The sequence below is a fragment of the Acanthopagrus latus genome, chromosome 5 (assembly GCF_904848185.1).
Source record: "Acanthopagrus latus isolate v.2019 chromosome 5, fAcaLat1.1, whole genome shotgun sequence".
NCBI lineage: Eukaryota > Metazoa > Chordata > Actinopteri > Spariformes > Sparidae > Acanthopagrus > Acanthopagrus latus.
The window spans coordinates 17,504,612-17,522,590 of NC_051043.1; the positions used below are offsets into that span (position 1 = coordinate 17,504,612).

The 17,979-nt window shown below is 39.9% G+C and overlaps 1 protein-coding gene across 1 annotated transcript in view; it reads right to left on the bottom strand.

Moving 5' to 3' along the window:
* srrm4 (serine/arginine repetitive matrix 4) overlaps positions 1-6,779 on the bottom strand; it is a 70,037-nt gene extending 63,258 nt beyond the window's left edge. The window contains exon 1 of the mRNA XM_037096855.1: positions 6,629-6,779. The gene's annotated coding sequence lies outside the window, so the exon portion shown is untranslated. The remainder of the gene's footprint in view (positions 1-6,628) is intronic.
* Positions 6,780-17,979: the final 11,200 nt, after the last annotated feature.

Consider the following 17,979-nt stretch of genomic DNA (forward strand, 5'->3'; position numbering starts at 1 on the left):
CTGATGAGGAGTTGTAGGCGTGGGCGGGAATTAATATCCCTCCCTGCTAATAGGTATGCATAAAGACATAGCGCGGTACCTCATCTGGATTAATAATGCATATATTAGCTGATAACATGAAACCTTGATGTATAACAACGGCAGTCACCTAATGATAAGTGGCTGCTTCATCAGTGTGTTTTGCATAAGGATGCCGCAGAGGCACTCTTGAATCAAAACGGAGGGCAGAGACGAGCCAGTCCGGCAAAACACAGAATATGTTTCATTTATGGTGTGGAATATCAAACAGCCGTTTCTGCCGCGAGATAAAGTCGAGGTTATATTAGAGGGCTGCGCCGAGGGCAATGGGGTGGACTTCCTCCTGCTGAGTGTTTTTATGAAGTGCTTTTTCTAGCAGTGGTTTTATATGGAAAGTTGAGCTGAAGGACACAGAGCTGTTGTGGAAAAAAGTCATTAAACTGTGGACAGACAATCATGTCATGTTTTAGCCTTGGTGTGTGTTCATGGAGAGAGTTACGCCTTGTGACTGGTGATTGGTTTTGAAGTGTTACGTGGATTCACATACATGAGGGGAATTAAAAGCACCGGTAATGATTAATAGTTTAAGTGTTTCTGTGGGGAGGACGTCGCTTCAGTACGACATGAAAAGCTGAAATCATTTCAAATGTTGGCTCCTCGCTTCACCAAATGCCTGAAATGTTTGGTGCAGGGTATTGTTAGGTTTGCAACGTCCTTGGCTCACTGTGACCTGTGACTAGGCACGTGCACAAATAGTTTACCCTGGAAATCATACTAGTTGGTTAAACTTATCAAAGGGAGTCAGTAACAGTAGATGTATTTACTCTTAACTGTCCTAAGCTACACATCTTTACCCTGCAGTTTTTAAGTCGGCTTGAGATGTGACAGAAGATAAATCAAAGAGATTATCTGAGCAGTTGGCATCACATCACATTTATAATTGTTTTCTCATGTATCTTCACTGCATTCTGCTTAATGCACAACAGCAGTGTTGTCCACAAAACAAAGTTACCAGTCCCATGCTCATCTCTTTAAAAGTGTTGCCCAGAGCTTTTCTTTTTCAAGAGAAGCTCTTACCCATCCATCCTCAGCCCCCGATGGTGTTGGGGTTAAGTAACATATTACAGCAATGTATCACTTTTAGCTGTAAAAGAGTAAACTAATGCATTACTAAATCGATATTGCTAAAATTACTACACTTACTATGTACTATATGTCAAGAAATGCATTGCCATCTAACCTTGTTATCTACCTTGCACTAGATGTCTATGAAGTCTTAGATACTAAGTGTGATCATGTCTCTGTCAGCAGCTTTGTAATCCTGACTTGAACTGCAGTGCCTGTTTGGAATCTTTGCAAAATAAATCAAATGCTGAATATTTTCTGTGATTATTTATTCATATTTTATTTATCATCATTTAATAGTGTTTGCAATGCTGCATTCCTGCTGGAGAAACCAGCATAGACCAGCATCAAAACACAACATGTGCTGGTCAGTCACTAGCAAGACCAGCATATGTTGTGTTTGGATCTAAGATGAAAGAAAAGAAAGAAGAATGTGTAGATAAATCAGGGAATATCTTTGGTTATACTGCATTGATTCTGATCAAAACAAAAAAACTATATCACTGGAGGTAAATTATCAGATTACATGCAGATTCCTTAAAAGGCTTTATACTCATTTTATCATATATGCAGAAGTCCTCCCCAAGACCCAAAGACCTTGGGAAGTATATAATTCCATGGGTTAGCTGATACAAGTCCACAGCTTAGCATGAAGTGCATCCATTCAAAGGAAATAGCAGAGTAATGTATTTTTTTTTCTTCAGAAGAAGAAGAAGGAAAAGAAGTGGAAGAAGAAGAAGCAGAGAGCTTGTAAAAGAGATACTGGCAGTGCTCAATGGCTTCGCACTAACAGATCTAAAAGCTGACAGTAATTGCAGTAGTTACAGCAGATAGATTCATCTTTATAGATTTTTTTAAACTCCCAAGCCTATTCAGAGAGGCAAATCTTTACGGATGAACGTTCAAGTCAATACGTTTCTTTTTTGTGCTGCTTCTGCCGCTGATGCATAATTTGAAAGTTATTTTTGTTCTGGTGAAACTTATTCAAACGAAAAGAAAAAAAAAGTGACGCTAAGCTTCACCCTTACTTCAGAACCTTGAGAAGTATTTTCTTTTCATGGCATTGTTCTTTTTTTTTTTTTTCAATTTCACTTTCTGCATCCGCACCTCCTCCACACACTGTAACTTCAAGAGGAATCAACCGCTGGTATTATCTCAGGATAAGCTGTCACCAGGACAGCCAAGCTCACTTTTTAAGAAGTTCTGACAGTAAAGATTGTTTCTTGGCTCTATTTTTCTTCTGTGGTGTTACTGTATGTTTATGTTTAGAACGTATCTGTGAGCTTTATGCAGCTAACAAGCCCTGAAAAAAAAAAAAAAAGAAGAAATGTGCAGCCTCTATATTTGACAGTTTTTGGTTTCTGAACTTTTGTGGTTTGTTGTCAGGATGATTAATTGAATGCTTCTGTGCGTTTTTTTAAAAAAAAAAAAAACCAACAAATGTATTTTCACTTGTCTGATTGCAGCGGCTGTGCATCTGCCCATGCTGGGGGGCCGCCGCCTCAGGAAAACTCAGACAAAACACATCGCAACTCGAGCTGTGCTCTGCCGCACGCTGTCTGAAGGAGAGAAGGTACAACAGACGTCAAAATGGGGAATATTAGATGAGGTTGAAATATACTGCAGTAATTTGAAAAATAGATAAAAGACGCCATAAAAATATTGCCTGGGAGAAATGCCAGTGCCTGGAGGGGTGAAGCAGCCTCCAGATCAGGAGGGGAGCGGGAGAAAGAGTTATTAGATTTATAATGTAAAGAAATTGCGTATTCTGTCAGTTTTGAGAAGTATTACTGTTTGTCACGATCAAGATCCAACAGCAAGTGTTTATATCATAGATGCCCTCAATCTAGTGTTGGAATGTAACATTTACTCTGGATTTCTGCATTCAAAACATATGGAAATGTACATCTGAAACAAAATTAGTCAGTTTATTGATTGACAGATACGTCATTAGCATCCATCTGGATAACTGCCTCAGTGATTTTTTTAAGTTCCAGCTTCACAATTGTCACATAGGATTAAAGAAAAAATACTCTGCAGCTCACAACAATGGAAAATCCATTCCTCTTCCATTCCTTTTATCTTTCAGAAGAAGTTTGAGGCAGCTGAAGAGCTTTGAACAGCTGTAATCAATTTCTAGTCCGCTGCTTACGCAGACGGCAGAACTGTTGTTCATAAAATCGTTATCGTCAATGAGATGTTTATCTGTGTCCCATTTTTCACACCGTGTTGTTCAGCTTTATACAAAATAAAAGAAGTTGTGCTCAGGTGGAAAAATGTACTCAAATCTTTTAACTTCAGTGAAAGTAGCAATACAGTAGCGTAGTGTTGTTTAGTAATTAGTAAACGTTCCCAAAGTAAGAGAACTTTTTACGCAGAATCATTTACATTCTATAATTGGATCGTAATTGTTTTTGTGCTAATGTGTACAGTACATCACTTGAACCTGTTACCATTCCTGGAAATGTATGCATAGTTGTCCTAAAACACAGATCCCAGTCCAGCCCAAAGTAATACCAATGCTGCTGTAGAAATATTTAAAGTACTGTCATGGCTTTGGGCTCTTCTGAAAGGTTATAATCTGATTTTCTTTCCCCCGAACTGTCTGTATGTGCTTCTAGCATTAATCAATAGGAGATTGAACACACTGAAATTATTAATGCAAAAATAAGCCTGCAGGTGACTTGTAACCACTCCTATTAGTTGCAGAACACAATTGGTCCACATCGTATCGTCCAACATGGTCAAAGCTCAAATTACATTATACAGTATATTATAGTGGTATTATATCACCAAAAAATGAACACTTACATGTTTATTTGAGTAAATGTTGAGGCACCTGGCCAAAAACTCCTCAAATCATGTTATACTTGAACATATTCCGTTGCCGTCAGACAGCCTTTTCTATTGCGCTACATTCCCTCAACTGTAAGACGTCTGTAAGAACTGTACTTGAGTAAATTTACTTTAGTCACTTTCCTCCACCGCTTCTTCTCACTTGGTAACAGTGTTGTTCGCAGTGTAACACATTTATTTTCGACTAATGATGGCTACCTGGGGCTTGATCACACCTGAACATGTGCACCTGGGTGACGCTGTTGATTCACCTCGCTGATAACTGGAACCACACGCTCGGGTGATGAATTCATACGCAATTATGAAGACGGTCTGTCACCTCCAGCCGACACCGACGGAGTTTTGAAGTATTTGACAGGGCTAAGATAAATCTCCCTCGAGCAAAAACTTTGCGGCTCCTCTTTCAATTATAAAGTACAAATGACTTTTCGAGAGCGAGGCTGACACACTGCAGAGGAAAGCCAGGCGCGCGCCGTTCCTGTGTTGTAGGACGGCTGCCAACGAAAAGACGCAAGCTCTCCAATTGGTTTAACAGTTTACTCAGAATCCCCTCATTAACATGTAAACCCCAAATTCTTGGTGCTTTGGCTCAGGCTGCTCAAACCTGATAAGATATTTCATTTTCAGGCAACTGCAATTTTGGAGAGCAAATAGACCTGGTCTGACTCTATTGTATGACATGACATGGTTGGGGGGGTGGGGGGGTATGAGGAGGATGTCTGATAAAAGCACAATTAGTGAAGAGGAGAGTTAAAACAATCGGAGCTAATTCTGTCGGTATGTTTGTTAAACTGAACACTGCATCCAAAAACACCACCACAGTGACTTGAATTAGCTTTACAATGAGATCAGTGCAGGCTGCCTGGAAATGTAGTGGGATATGTTGCTTTTCTGAGTCCCCCCATTAGCATATCATACGGGAAATAAATGGATTCCCATTCCAGCTCTATCTCCCTATCAGCACTGTCACAGACAAGACCGGTGGATACGTGGAGAAAAGTGTCTCAGCTTTGGGAAACATTGGATAAAACCAGCAAAGCAGTCAATCTGGTAGTGTAATTACCCATCATGCCATACAGCTCATCGCTCCTCTTTTTTCCCTCTAGGCGCATGAAGAGATAAAATAAAGATAATCCCTCACACCAAGCCTGCCTCTACTATCACAGGGAGCTGGTTGTCACCATAGAAACTTGGAGCTAAATGCAAGTTAAGGATAATAAAAATGTGAAAATTACCCAATTGAATCTGCGCTTTCACCAAAGAGCAAGTAACAATTACATGAAAATTACACAGTGACAGAGCGAAAAAGTTAAAAGGTTGCTCTCTGTTCAGGATGGAACATTTCAAATTTACTCTGCCTGGCTCATATTAAACAAAGGGATTATATTTTTGAATTAATAATCTCAATTAAGCAGTGTGCGCACCGTGGGACCACGAGCCTGATGAGCTTCATCAAGCTATAGGCTGCACAATTTACAGCACGTACACCAGAGAAGCTTTCAGTTCAATAAAGCCCCTCAGGAAGACTACACACCCTCTTACAGCATGACTGACAAATGCAAACACTGTCAGCAATCAATACATCTTATTGCCCTGATAAGCAAAGATTGTTTTCTAGGTAAACAAACCAACAAGACTCCTTTATGACAGCAAGAGCACGACTTGGACTGACCTTCACATACCATGTATGTATTAATCACTTTCCATACGACATGAAACCATAACTGAGAATTTAAAAAAAAATGAGATATTTCAGGTGCAGTCGGTACATCTTTTCATCCCGAGCAAGCACATTTTGCAGCAGTAATAATTTAGAAAGTCATTTAAAACTAATTTAGTTCATTTCCTTGAAGCCGACTCTGATGAGCTCTGCAGAGAAAATGTGAACCTCAGTTAGAATTTAATTTCATCTCACTCACAAGTGCCTGGTATCTGGAGTGTTTTGACATGAGATGAAACATGTAAATCGATGCAGAATCGACTGCGAGATGAGGTGTAGTCATGCCTTAAAGTCTAATAAAAAAAGGGAACAATTATATAACTTACTTTTGCTTGCTTGATACGGCAAACAGGAGCAGATAAATGACAGCATCAGACATGTTCAAGCAATGAGCTATCTTTACATTTTCCTGACAAGCTACCCCTGGTGGTTATGCATATAGAAATAATGACTGACCTCCTTCAGGAGCACCCCAAAACTGCTTAGAGAGAAGAACTGAGTGAATGGATGGCTGTACAAAGTGGCAGAGGTCGACATCAAAGACAACATCCCATCGCCAACCAACACTCAGCAATGATAAAAAAAAAAACCAACCTACAAATAATGCTCAGAACAGCACCAAACTTCAGCAATGTACAAATAGGGTCGCAGCACATAGTTCGAGGCATCAGACAGCAGCTATCTTAGCTGGATTGCTATTGTAAAGTGAACACAACTCACCACTCTCCTGCAACAGCTTCCTGTTGTGGACATTATTCTATATTTGACTATTTATCACATCAACCCATTTTTTTTTTCTATTTTTTTCTTCCCTTTTTCCTCTGGTAACCTGTAGTAACCATATGTTTGATATTACAATGCTATGTGTGTGTGTGTACATTTCAGTGCATTTATTTTTGTTGTTCTTACCTCTGAATTTTGAGGAAATGTCTCTTCAAAGTTCCTATGCTTCGTCTCATAATGCCGCTTCAAATTGGAAATCATATTAAACACATGGGTCTTGTGCTGGCTGGATTTTGACTGTCCAATTTACTTTTAGCAGTGAATTTGGAACACGCCATTTTCGTGCAATCTAAAGGCTCCTACAGCCGGCAAAATGTAAATACGCGAACTGCTCCAAAAACGAAAGTGAAAGTTAAAAATTGCGCTGGCAGCAGTGAGTGACCCAGCTGTCTGTGTATGGTTGGCGTGGAGACAAGTCCTGTGTACATGTGCTGACCCAACCAAAACAAGTGGTGAAGGAATAATAGCCACAAATAGGCAGGCGGGCAGAATGCAGCCCCTGGGCCGCCTACTGAGGACCACTGGTTTAGATGAACACAGGTGCGTTGCTTAGTGCTGACCTCATTCAGCTGCCATAAATGAACAATTTTCACTTAACTGATAAAAACATCTCAAAATGTCTTGGTTTAAATTCAAACAAAACCAGTCTCCTTTCCCTGGCATTCACATTAACCTTTGACTTGTAACAATTGTAGTGTTAGTTTGCACATTTTCTTTCTCCTTTACATTAAGTTTTTAAAAAGGTGATAGCATCATTAAGAAAAAAAATATATGCATCCATATGCATATATATATGCATCCATTACTCAAAAAAAGTAAAAACAGCATCAGTCAGACTTCACTTGTACTCACATGTCACAGTAAAAGAAATGAGAATCAAACAAAGGATGACACACAACTGCAAGTATCGTTATATAACAGACGCGCAGACTCTAAAATATTTGATTTTATGACTCAGCACAGTGTAAGCAAGCTGGGCAGGTGAAGCGGCGGTCAGGGAGTGCTGTGCTGAGGCTGCACAGGCCGAGGGTAAGAGGACACTCCCATCTTGCCAAATTAAATTATGAGACTCCATCAGGGTAAATAAACCGCAGGGTTAGGGAGCGACGCTGTTGAGTAGATCTGCTTTAACCGGGCCCCGGGGACACAGAATAATGCTCATCTGTGGTGAGTGTCGCGGCGGGCTGTGGAACGTTACGCAGAGCCCCTAAAGACAAGCTGAGGGTCACCTCGTGAGCCGTCATCCGAGAGGACAGCGGTCATGTTGTGAAGCTCAACCAGAGTTTGCAGACCTCTGGCACAAAGATAGGACATTATTTGTTTCGGTCTGTGTGGTTGACAGTCTCATTTTTGGGATTTAAACAGCTGCTTTTTAATGGGCCTCTAATGACTTTCAGTACTTAAATCCCCGACTTATCAAAGTTTACTGACTAACTGCTGCCGTCTTGTTTAATTGTTCAGTTGATTACATGCATTTAGAATTTATTTCCAGGTTATAATGGGAATCTCTACCAGCCAAGGAATGAACTGTGGATTGGATGTCTCCCTTTGAGGGGGTTTCTACAAAAAGTGACTCAGCACAGCCAGAGAAAATCATTCTGAAAACTGTCCCACTTGACAGATGGCAGGGATCCGGCTGATGCAATCGTTGCTCCAGTCGACGCGCAGCTCTGCCCTCCAGCGCCACATGGCTGAGTCCTTTATCTATAAATACAGTTGGCAATTAAGACAAGGTGGAAGGTGGTGCCACGTGTCTGATGTTCATTTACAGAGCGAGACTTTCTGCTGCCCTGAGAGGACCTGCTGTGACACAGGCCGGGACTCTGTCACTCTCCGTGTCAGAGGAAAGACGAAGGCTCTGAATATAAAAGATGGGATTTTTTTTGCTGTAAAGGCACACACTGGATGTATAGTTTAATTGATTTATCTTTTTTTTATTATTTTAGTATATTACATTATTCTCCAGCTTTATCAAGGTATCAATAACCTTACTCTACACTCATTTATTAATTGAAGGGTCACTCCATCGGTTTTACACCAGTATGGTTACATGTCTTGGAGAGTGCCTTTTGTGGCCCCAGAGGAAGCTGCATGTAATCTGATAAATTGCCTCCAGTGATGTCACTCAGTGGTTAGGTTTCATTGAGGGCAATGCAGACATTGCACTTGACTCATGATGGACAAACAAATGATCAAAATCGATACATCAGAACCGGATATATCGCCTCCTTTATTCCACGCATTCTTCTTCCTTTTCAAAAAGCTATACACAAGCCCAGACCTGAACCGAATTCTGCATAATTTATTTTTTTTTTTTTTAAAAAGCCTTCACGATGTGCATGTGAAGCATAAAATATGCTTCTGGCAGCACACATGGCAGAGAGGAGCAGTCAGATCAAGGTGCTAGCATTAACAGCTAATGCTTCTACCACTGGCTCCAATTCCTTCCTGTCACTGGGGTCATATGATTTATTCACCATCACATACTGTGCCGTGCTGATGACTCTCACACTGACCCACAAACTGTGGTAAACAACACTCAGTCAGCAGCTTTTAAGTATGAAATTCATCCTCCTCAGGGACAGGCTAAAATAGTTATTACTTTTTTTTTTTATTCTGTGTGTTGCAGAATACATAATCAAGGAAATTTTGTATTCAGTTTGTACAATTAAAATTTGGAAAATAACTGATCTACTCTGAAATCTTTAATTTTTCATGGCCACTCGTGGAAAGCTGAGAACACAACACTGACACAAATAATCCCCCTTTAAGTTGATTTGGTATTTGGTAGCAAACAATCGTCATTTTACACCCATCAGTTTTGGGAACACATCATTATTCCTTTTTCGCCTGCAAATATTCACTCTCCTCTCTGTTCTGTTTTTGGTTTCCACCATAAGGGAAATAACTGGCTCAGCTGAAACGCTGAACACATGTTCATCACTCTCTAACTGTCTGCCTGTTAATTGGTCTGGACTGCAGAGTAGGTAGTGAACAGTGGGTTTCAGATGTTTTTCACTCAAAAGAGCTGCCCGACTGACTCTTTCCCATTGTCACATTGTTTTCACATTGTAATTTGGTTCAGTGTTATCATAATAATAATAATTACAGCCACTTCAGCTAAAAATAAATCTTAATTACAATTGAGTTAAATTGTATTGAATCAGCTTCGAGTCAGAGGGTTTTCTGTGCGCTCTGTGAACAGGGCAGGTGAGTCCTCACTCCCCCTGTGTTTGCTGTGTTCCAAAAGTTCTCTTTTTACAGCCTAACAATTAAACGAAACAAACTCACAGAATGTCAAGAAGCTGAAAAATACAACGATACGCCTTCCGACTTCAAGTTTCTCTTCTTTACCTGTCTAAGACGAGCTGAACTGCCTCGTTAACTTACTGCAAAACACGCATTTCATTCAAATGCAACAAAAAGAAAAATAATATTCATCAAATCCGTCTCGAGTCCGTCCACTATTCTAACTCTCAGCACCTCTGGTTTGGTAAACGCTTGGTTTACAGAGTTAGACGTGAAAATGTTTTGGCTCTACGTGCTTCTTTGTCTGTCTTTGCCCTCTCTGAGCTACTGGACTGGTAGACTAGAGGCACTGAGCTGTGGCTCTCACTCGCTCTCAATCATTGATATATTCAACCTATCACCTTATTTTGAGAGCTGTATATTTAGACACATATCAAATTGTCCGACAGAGCTGCACAGCCTGAGTTGATATGTTAGCTATCTTATTTTTCCCTTTGTTTGTTTGTTGCTGCAAAAGCTTCATATCTGTGCTAAGCTAACCTGCTTTCAAAGCAGAGTTTGAAACATGCACCATGCAATAATCCATACACTGTCTATAACCCTTCGGCAATTCTCAAAAATGAGTCACAAATAAGAAATAACGAAACATGCGTGCCATAAAAAGACTCAGAGGAAGCTTTTGTAACAAAATTTTAATGAGCTTTAGCCGTGAATAAATAATCCCTGTTCTGCAGCATGCAGTCCATTTAATTGAATTACTTATCAACTTGTCAGAGAAATCCATAGCTGGACGGCAGAGCATTCCCCATAAACAAACAGCGTCTCTTATGCACCTCAGCTTCGTAACAGCTGTGTTTGTCAGATTGTCATGATTCTTGTTTATCTTATTTAAAATTACTCACACATGTAGGATAGAATACAGGGAACAGACACACACACATACGGACAGAGTGACAGTGATGGGGGGGCGCAGAGAAGGACGGAGAGAGTAAAATGCATTTCCAGAGACAGAGAGGAGAGAAATCCCTCCTGGCTATGCCTTTTTCAAGCCATTCCTCTTGGCATTCAGAGTCTGCCCTGTTGTCTACTGTCTTTATAAACAGCAAAATCAATATGGCCGCTGCTCTGACCCCAGGGCTGGAGGAGCCCATCAGTGAATTCACTTTACAAAACAGGTCTTTCAGGAAGGGCATGGCTCAGTGCAGAACAAAGTACATTTTTCAGAGGGCCAGTGAAAGTAATTTGCCGATGGAGTAGTCTTCTCAAATCAACACGGTCACATCAAGATCGCTTGAATGTGGACGCAGTCGTATCCACTGAAACCATGCAGCTGAATGCAAGGGATTTTCAGAGCTGCACTATAGCAAATGTGGAAGTTAAAGCGATATGCATCTTCTGTAACATTAAAATAACTGCTTAAGATCATGTTGGTGGAATGGTGTCTCTGTCCTCAACAAACAGATCAGATTGTGATACTGATGTTTGGGTCAAAAAAGAGCAGAACTATAGAACTATTACTTTAATGGAAATGCCAGTAAATGGGAATGACTTGGGGAAAAAAAAACAGACAATATAACTTAATGGGATGTACATATATATGGTTTGAGACACTTACTCAATGATCAAATACAAGTCTGACATGAACTGTAGCCTTTTAATGAACCACAGAGCCAACACCTCTCTGAATGTGTCAGACTCACTCAGTGCGTTTACATGCACAACTTAGTTGGATTACAGCCATAGTTAGACGATGCTACTCAATCAGACAACTACATGTCGGTGAGAAAATTATCAACTATCAAATCGAATAATCTAGGTGTTTTAATCCGACTATGAGAAATCCGATCCGGTCCGATATTAGTCAGACTAAGGTGTATAAATGCATCTTAAAAATCCGATCATAGTCAGACTAACCCAGAAATTTGTTTTTCTTAAATGTCATGTAAACGCACTGACTGTCAGTAAAGCCAAGCTGTAGTTTCTGTTAGTCTGTTTCCAACAACTAAATTAAGTTTGCCTTAGTGTTATCATTACATGAAAGCAACAAACATGTTTTTTTTTCACAGATACATTCAAATAAATTGTCTTTCGTACTGGTGAACTCTTCCCACGGGTTACTGTAAATAGACATTGTGTTGGGTTCTACTGACCTGTCACATTCCGGCCTAGTATTCGTCCTCCTTAGTCAGTGACCTGGCTGGCCTGCATGATCCACGCCAGGTTTTTCCATCTGCCCTGCCTCCTGGTTGACTGACAAGTGTGGCATCCAATCACCAGTGCCTGCTGCCCCACACCTGATTCTACTCTCCTCATCAGCCTTGGCTTTAAACTGTCAGGACTGACAGTCTTCACCAGACTATGGCATCTGATTTCTTTTTTGTGACTTTTTTGTTTGGCTTGTTTTCCCTCTGTGGCCTGTGCCTGGCCTAAACTGCCTTTGTTATTTAAGTTGTTATTAAATATCCTATCATTCTGCTCCTGAGTCTGCTTCCGGATCCACAATCTTTTCCGGCCTCACTGGCCCTGACATGACCATCTTATAGGTGCCCTGTTGAGTTTTCTTGTACACAAACAGATGTTATTTTTCCATTCAAAGCCTATATTTCTTTTCTAACAAAACATTTCCATGGCTGGTTTTTGGGGGCCAAAGTGGTGGACCCGCCGCCGACGCTAACAAGGCAGATAAATGCCTATTGCGCCTTGAGTTTATTCGTAGTGTGATTCAAACTTTACAGTTGCACAAGGCTAAACTACAGTGAATTTAAAAAAAAAACTAAACAAAACACACCCACTGAAAACCTCTACATGCACATCACTGTGGTGCATACACTTGTAAACAATGAACAGGGCTTGAAATCAAAGACAGGTGTGGGAGGGTTGAGTGTTTGTGTGTGTGCACGTGTGTGGTGCCCAGCATCTTTCCTGAGATGACATATGACAGCCCAATGTAAATGTAGCTCCCCTGATGAGCGCACCAGCTTTCGTCTTGGGGACAGCGAACAGCAGAGGAACAAAGCAAAACAGAAAACCAGCAGACAAACAGGATCTGATGGCCTCCGCTTCATTCTGCCAATCTTATGCTCCCAAAAATACCCTGCCAGCTTTCACACCTTCTCCGCCTTGACATAAAACACGATCCAGTCCCGCTACCCCAACGGAATCTGGGATTTATTTTTGCTTACGTGCCTATAAAATAGACTCTTATGCAAGTGCTCCAGATTTAAAGCGCTCAAAGGGGTTGAGAGTCCGTATTGTGCCACTTTTGTGCACTGAGGGAGAAAAAAAAAAAAAAGAGAAGAGATGATGATGACTTGACTGAACCCACTCTAATTGATGGGTCCCTTGGCCTGAGGCATGAGTGCGTATGGGCCTTCTACGTGTGTGTGTGCGCGTGCTCCTTCCAGTGCACGCTCGCTCCGTGCAGACTAAATCATTGTAATGGAGCTCTCATGCCAGAAGAACTCAATGGGAGAGGACACTCACAGAAGATGGCCCCGTAAGAAAAATCATTTGAAGGCAAATCGCTTTTATGTGTGGTTTTCTCATTGAAATGCATCATGGGCAATGAGGGGCTTTGTTCCTCTCCTGCTCAAATGGTCTTTACCCGCCAGACATCACTAATCGCCGGACTGCTTGACAAAAAGCACTAACAGTGAGTTCATCATTATATCTTGGGGAAAATCTGATTTGGGAGCCCACTGGTGTTCTCCAGCAGAGTTAAGATGGTTTGCTGCCTAATAATATTGGATTTTAGAAATGTTGACGGAGGAAAATGTCTTTTATCTTGCTTCAGGCACCACTTACGAGGCAGGATTTATTGCTTTGTGTATCAATGTGCATTTTACAAGCTACACGGAGGGATGTGAGCATTGGAGGCTATGGTTTGGCAAATTCTCAGCTAACATGGGCTCTGCACTGAGGCTTTAAAGAAAACAAAATCTTTAAAATGCATCTGATGGTTTTAATCTGGTGCACTGACTACTGTCAATGATATTAATGACCTAATCTGATAAAGCCTACTGATGTAGAGAGGCATTCCTGGACATGTCCCTTAACACTCTCCACAAACAACTTCAGGTAATTCATGTACAACATAATTTTGAAGCAAATACAGATGTGCAAAGGCAAATGTTTTTAAGGAAGTCGGGAAGTTTCGTGTGGAAATCACATACGGAAAATGTTTTTTTATTGAGTCTGTTCTTTCTTTTTTTAGGAAGAATAAGAACAAACTGGTAAAAATAAAAAAAATAAAAAAGTACTTTTGTTTTTTAACCTCAACATCTTTCACATGTTGAGCTCCAGATGCGTCCACCGAGGCTCAGTCTCCCTAAAGGAAGCACAAACAGATGATCTTTTATTCCATTAGCTATTGTTTTTTTTTTTTTAAACAAACTGTAACCTCCATGATCTACAGCAATACTGTAAGTGATGTGGCTCTTGTCTTATGTATGTGGTTGATGTATTATGCATTTGTTTGACTACTGTCTGTAAAGCAAACTGCCCCACACGGACATTAAAATTTTACTCTAGTATGTAGACAAACAGAATCTCAAAAATATGTCTAGGTAGAGTTATGCAATGGAATGACGACTGAACCCTGGGGCCAGACAATGTGTACACGCAAAAATCATGCACAGGTCAAAGATGCACACATTTGTAAATTATTGTGCAGTGCACCTCAGGTATACTTCAGACCAGGTGTACACGCGGTCTTCTTGAAATGACTGCAGGTGGTATAAGGTGGACATGACATGATAAGTAAGACGCAGACTTGTTTGTTTAGGTAGTTCCAGATTGCCTTACTGTGTTGTTATTTTGTCCATAAATATACATTTAAAAACGTATATTTTACATCACATTCAAGCCATCTTCTCCCTGTGTTACTGGTCTGTGTATTTTATCCTAAACTGGGAACCACTGTGAGTGCTGTAAATTATTCAACGATCATCTGCCTCATGGTGAGTAATGATGACTGCATATCATCATCAGCGATAATCAAAAACATGTGATGAATAAGTGGTAAATAAATAGCCTTACATAAATTGTAACAGTCGTGTGTAACAAGACCTGAATCGACCAAGTCAGACTGTTACTGACAGATTGGAGAACCTGAACATGAACTAAAATCCTGAAAACATCTTCTATTGAATGTATTACAGATCATAAGCTCACTAGGCAAAAGCACAGTGTTGCTACACTCTGGTCCTTTCCATGTACACATGGATGCACATGATTTGCAGAGCCAGTTGGAGAAAAAGTGTCGTGGTCCTGTTACTTTGTTCACTTTATGGGTGTTTTTTAGGCCCTTAAGGTTTCTTCGTATTCCCCTGTGTTTTCTTGTGCTCCTCACCAGCCTGATTTTCCCTCCACACCTGTCTTGTATCTGTTTAATCATCCCAGCCCTGTTACCTGAGTTCCTCCCCGGTCTGCCCTCCCTTCCACCGCATCTCCTTTATTGGCCTTCTCTCTCTCCGGGGTCTCCGCAGCCCTTCAGCACTGTCCCTGTTTCCACTGTTTTTTCCATTCTTTGGAATTCTCCTCAACTGTGTTCCTCCTCGTCAATTTCTTTGTATTTAAGACCAGTCTTTTGTTCAGTAATTGTCAAGTCATCCTGTTGTGTTCCTGTGACTCCCCGTGTTCTTGTTCCCTGATGCTCCTTTATGTTTGCCTGTTCCTTGTTTTTCCGCAATCCCAATAAAAAACCCAGTCTATTGTTCTCCTGCCTGCCGTCTCATGCATTTGGGTCCACGGCTCCTGCTCCAGTGTGACAAAATCAGATATTTCCTCATTAATTAAATTTTTTAATCCAAAACCTGTCTTGAAACTGAAACTTGAATACTGGTTTATTAGACTTTAAGGATTCACCGAGAATGCAAACACAATATCTGTTTTACAAGATACTTTAAGCAAGAAACTTTAAGACAATAAAATGCATGTGTTCTGAAAATGTTATGAGTTGATCCAGTAAATTATGCTTTAATATTGAGCTGTGTCATAAATGTAGGTGTATTTTTCTATCTGGCTTGTAGCAACTTTCCTTCCACCTACTGACCTCAGTGTAAAATGCTCTGTGGCAGATTTAACCAGGAGTGTAAGCACAGTTGAAGTAACGATAATCCTGCTTTAGATGCAAATTGTTTTCCTCGACGCACACGTGAACAAATTCATGAATACCACGGCCACGCTTGACAGTTCTAATAACAACATGTTGCACTCTGCTATTACAGATGATGTGTTGTGGAGATATCCGCACGCACTTTATGGCATACGACCTTGCATACTTAGAGCTGAGGGGCGAGACAAGTCAATACAAATGGAGGGCAATTATGACAAACAATGTGAGATGAGGAAAACAAACTGTCAGTAATTCTCCTTTGATCAACAGGATAAATCAGCAGAATCTGTATTTTCTCCCTTTTTTGTGTCATCATTTATCATTAATTTTGTGGTTATTGATAAGAGAGTTTTAATAATTCTACATGTAGAATAGTTTGTGTTTGTTTGCACCATAGAAACAAGTACATAAGGTGAAGCTGTAATTTAACTTAACTCTGTTCTACACTCAGACATCATATTAGCTTTTCTTACCCCCTATGTATCAAATACAACAGCATGGTAAGCGGTCTTACACTTGTAGCTTGATGCTGACATTGCTCCTATAGCATCTCTTGAAGCGCCAATTTGGGGGTTGGTTGGATGTGTCATACAAAGGACATTTCCCCAGAATAATGGGGTTTGCATCCCATGTGTGACCAGGAGTCAGAATTGTTATGTTACATAATTTAATTTATGTAAGTTATGTAAGTTAAGTGACTGAAAGCAGTTATTTTACCTAGAGTATGATCTTTACCTTAACCTAACCAAGTAGTGTTTTTGTAGTAGTTGTAGTTTATTTGCCTAAACTTAACCAAACAACAGCTGTTTCACAACATTCGTAATAGTCTAAAGGTGACACATGCCATAGTTGTGTTTTAAAGACATTGCATTTGTATTATTGCTAATTTGACCACAAAACCATTGACAACCGATGCCTTTCCTCTAAATGAGTCTGTTTTTTTAAAAATGTTGTGCAATAAACTTCAGGTAGATGCATTTTCTTTTTTGTAGTGTGACTATAATTAAAGACTTCTTTTTACTACTTGCTTTTCCAACACAAAATGTGGTTGTATCCATTTAACAAAACAAAATTCTCAGATCAGCAAAGTGCTCATATTCTTTATTAACATAGAATTATTTATCACTTCCCACACGAAAACCCCACTACTACGAGATGAGAAAGAATCATTTTCTACACACGTGCACCTTGTGTACCATTTTGACTGAACAATATGTACTTGTATCGGTTCCAACATATTACATTAACAGCCACCCACATATGCACACATTATAGTTTTATTTGTAGGTTATTCCCTGCTTCCAATGAGGATATAGACCCAGAGGCAGATTAAAAAAACCTCTAAATACTTTCTTTTATTAAAACAGTTAATACAGTATATTGCAGTAATAATAAATTGTTTTTTTTACAGTTGTAAAAAAAGAAGTTCAGTATGGGAAGCAGCATGATGTCTCCTCTGAAACTGTACATATTTACTACGATGAAAACTATAGTCATTGCATAGTTGTGTGTGTGAAAGCGTGTGTTAGCCTCAGAATGGTTTGTCTTTCCATAAGAACAAACAAACACACTGTATGATGGTGATGACCCTCTTCCTACTCATAAGTACTTGAAGTTATATTATGAGGCTGCAGAAGTTAGTCTCACAGCCGAAATGGAGAAGCAATACTGAGGAAGGTAGGAGTGGGCATCACATGAAACCCTCCAAATCCCATGCCGCTCTTTTAGGTCTATGATAAATGAAAGCAATATTGAGACAGGGAGTGTGAAGCAATTTTCTCTCTTTCTTCAGAATGGCCTTTTAATAAAGATGATAGCTTACACAGGCAAAAGGATTTTAAAAACAATGTCACTTTTTTATTTTCATACTGGTTGATTTCAATTGACAGTTAAAGTTAATCGTTGGAGTTGCTATACAGTCTCAATTTTGGCAGCTAATTTACATTTCACATTTTAGTGATTTTTAAGGTTTTAGTCAACAAAAAGTCTCTCATCATAGTCAGCTTTTAGTCAAAATGTCCCCTCTCATTAAACTAATTTATTTAAGCTAATGAATACCACCTTTTCAACAGCAGGTTGATGCTTGAGACAATTCATTTTTAAAGTGAAAATG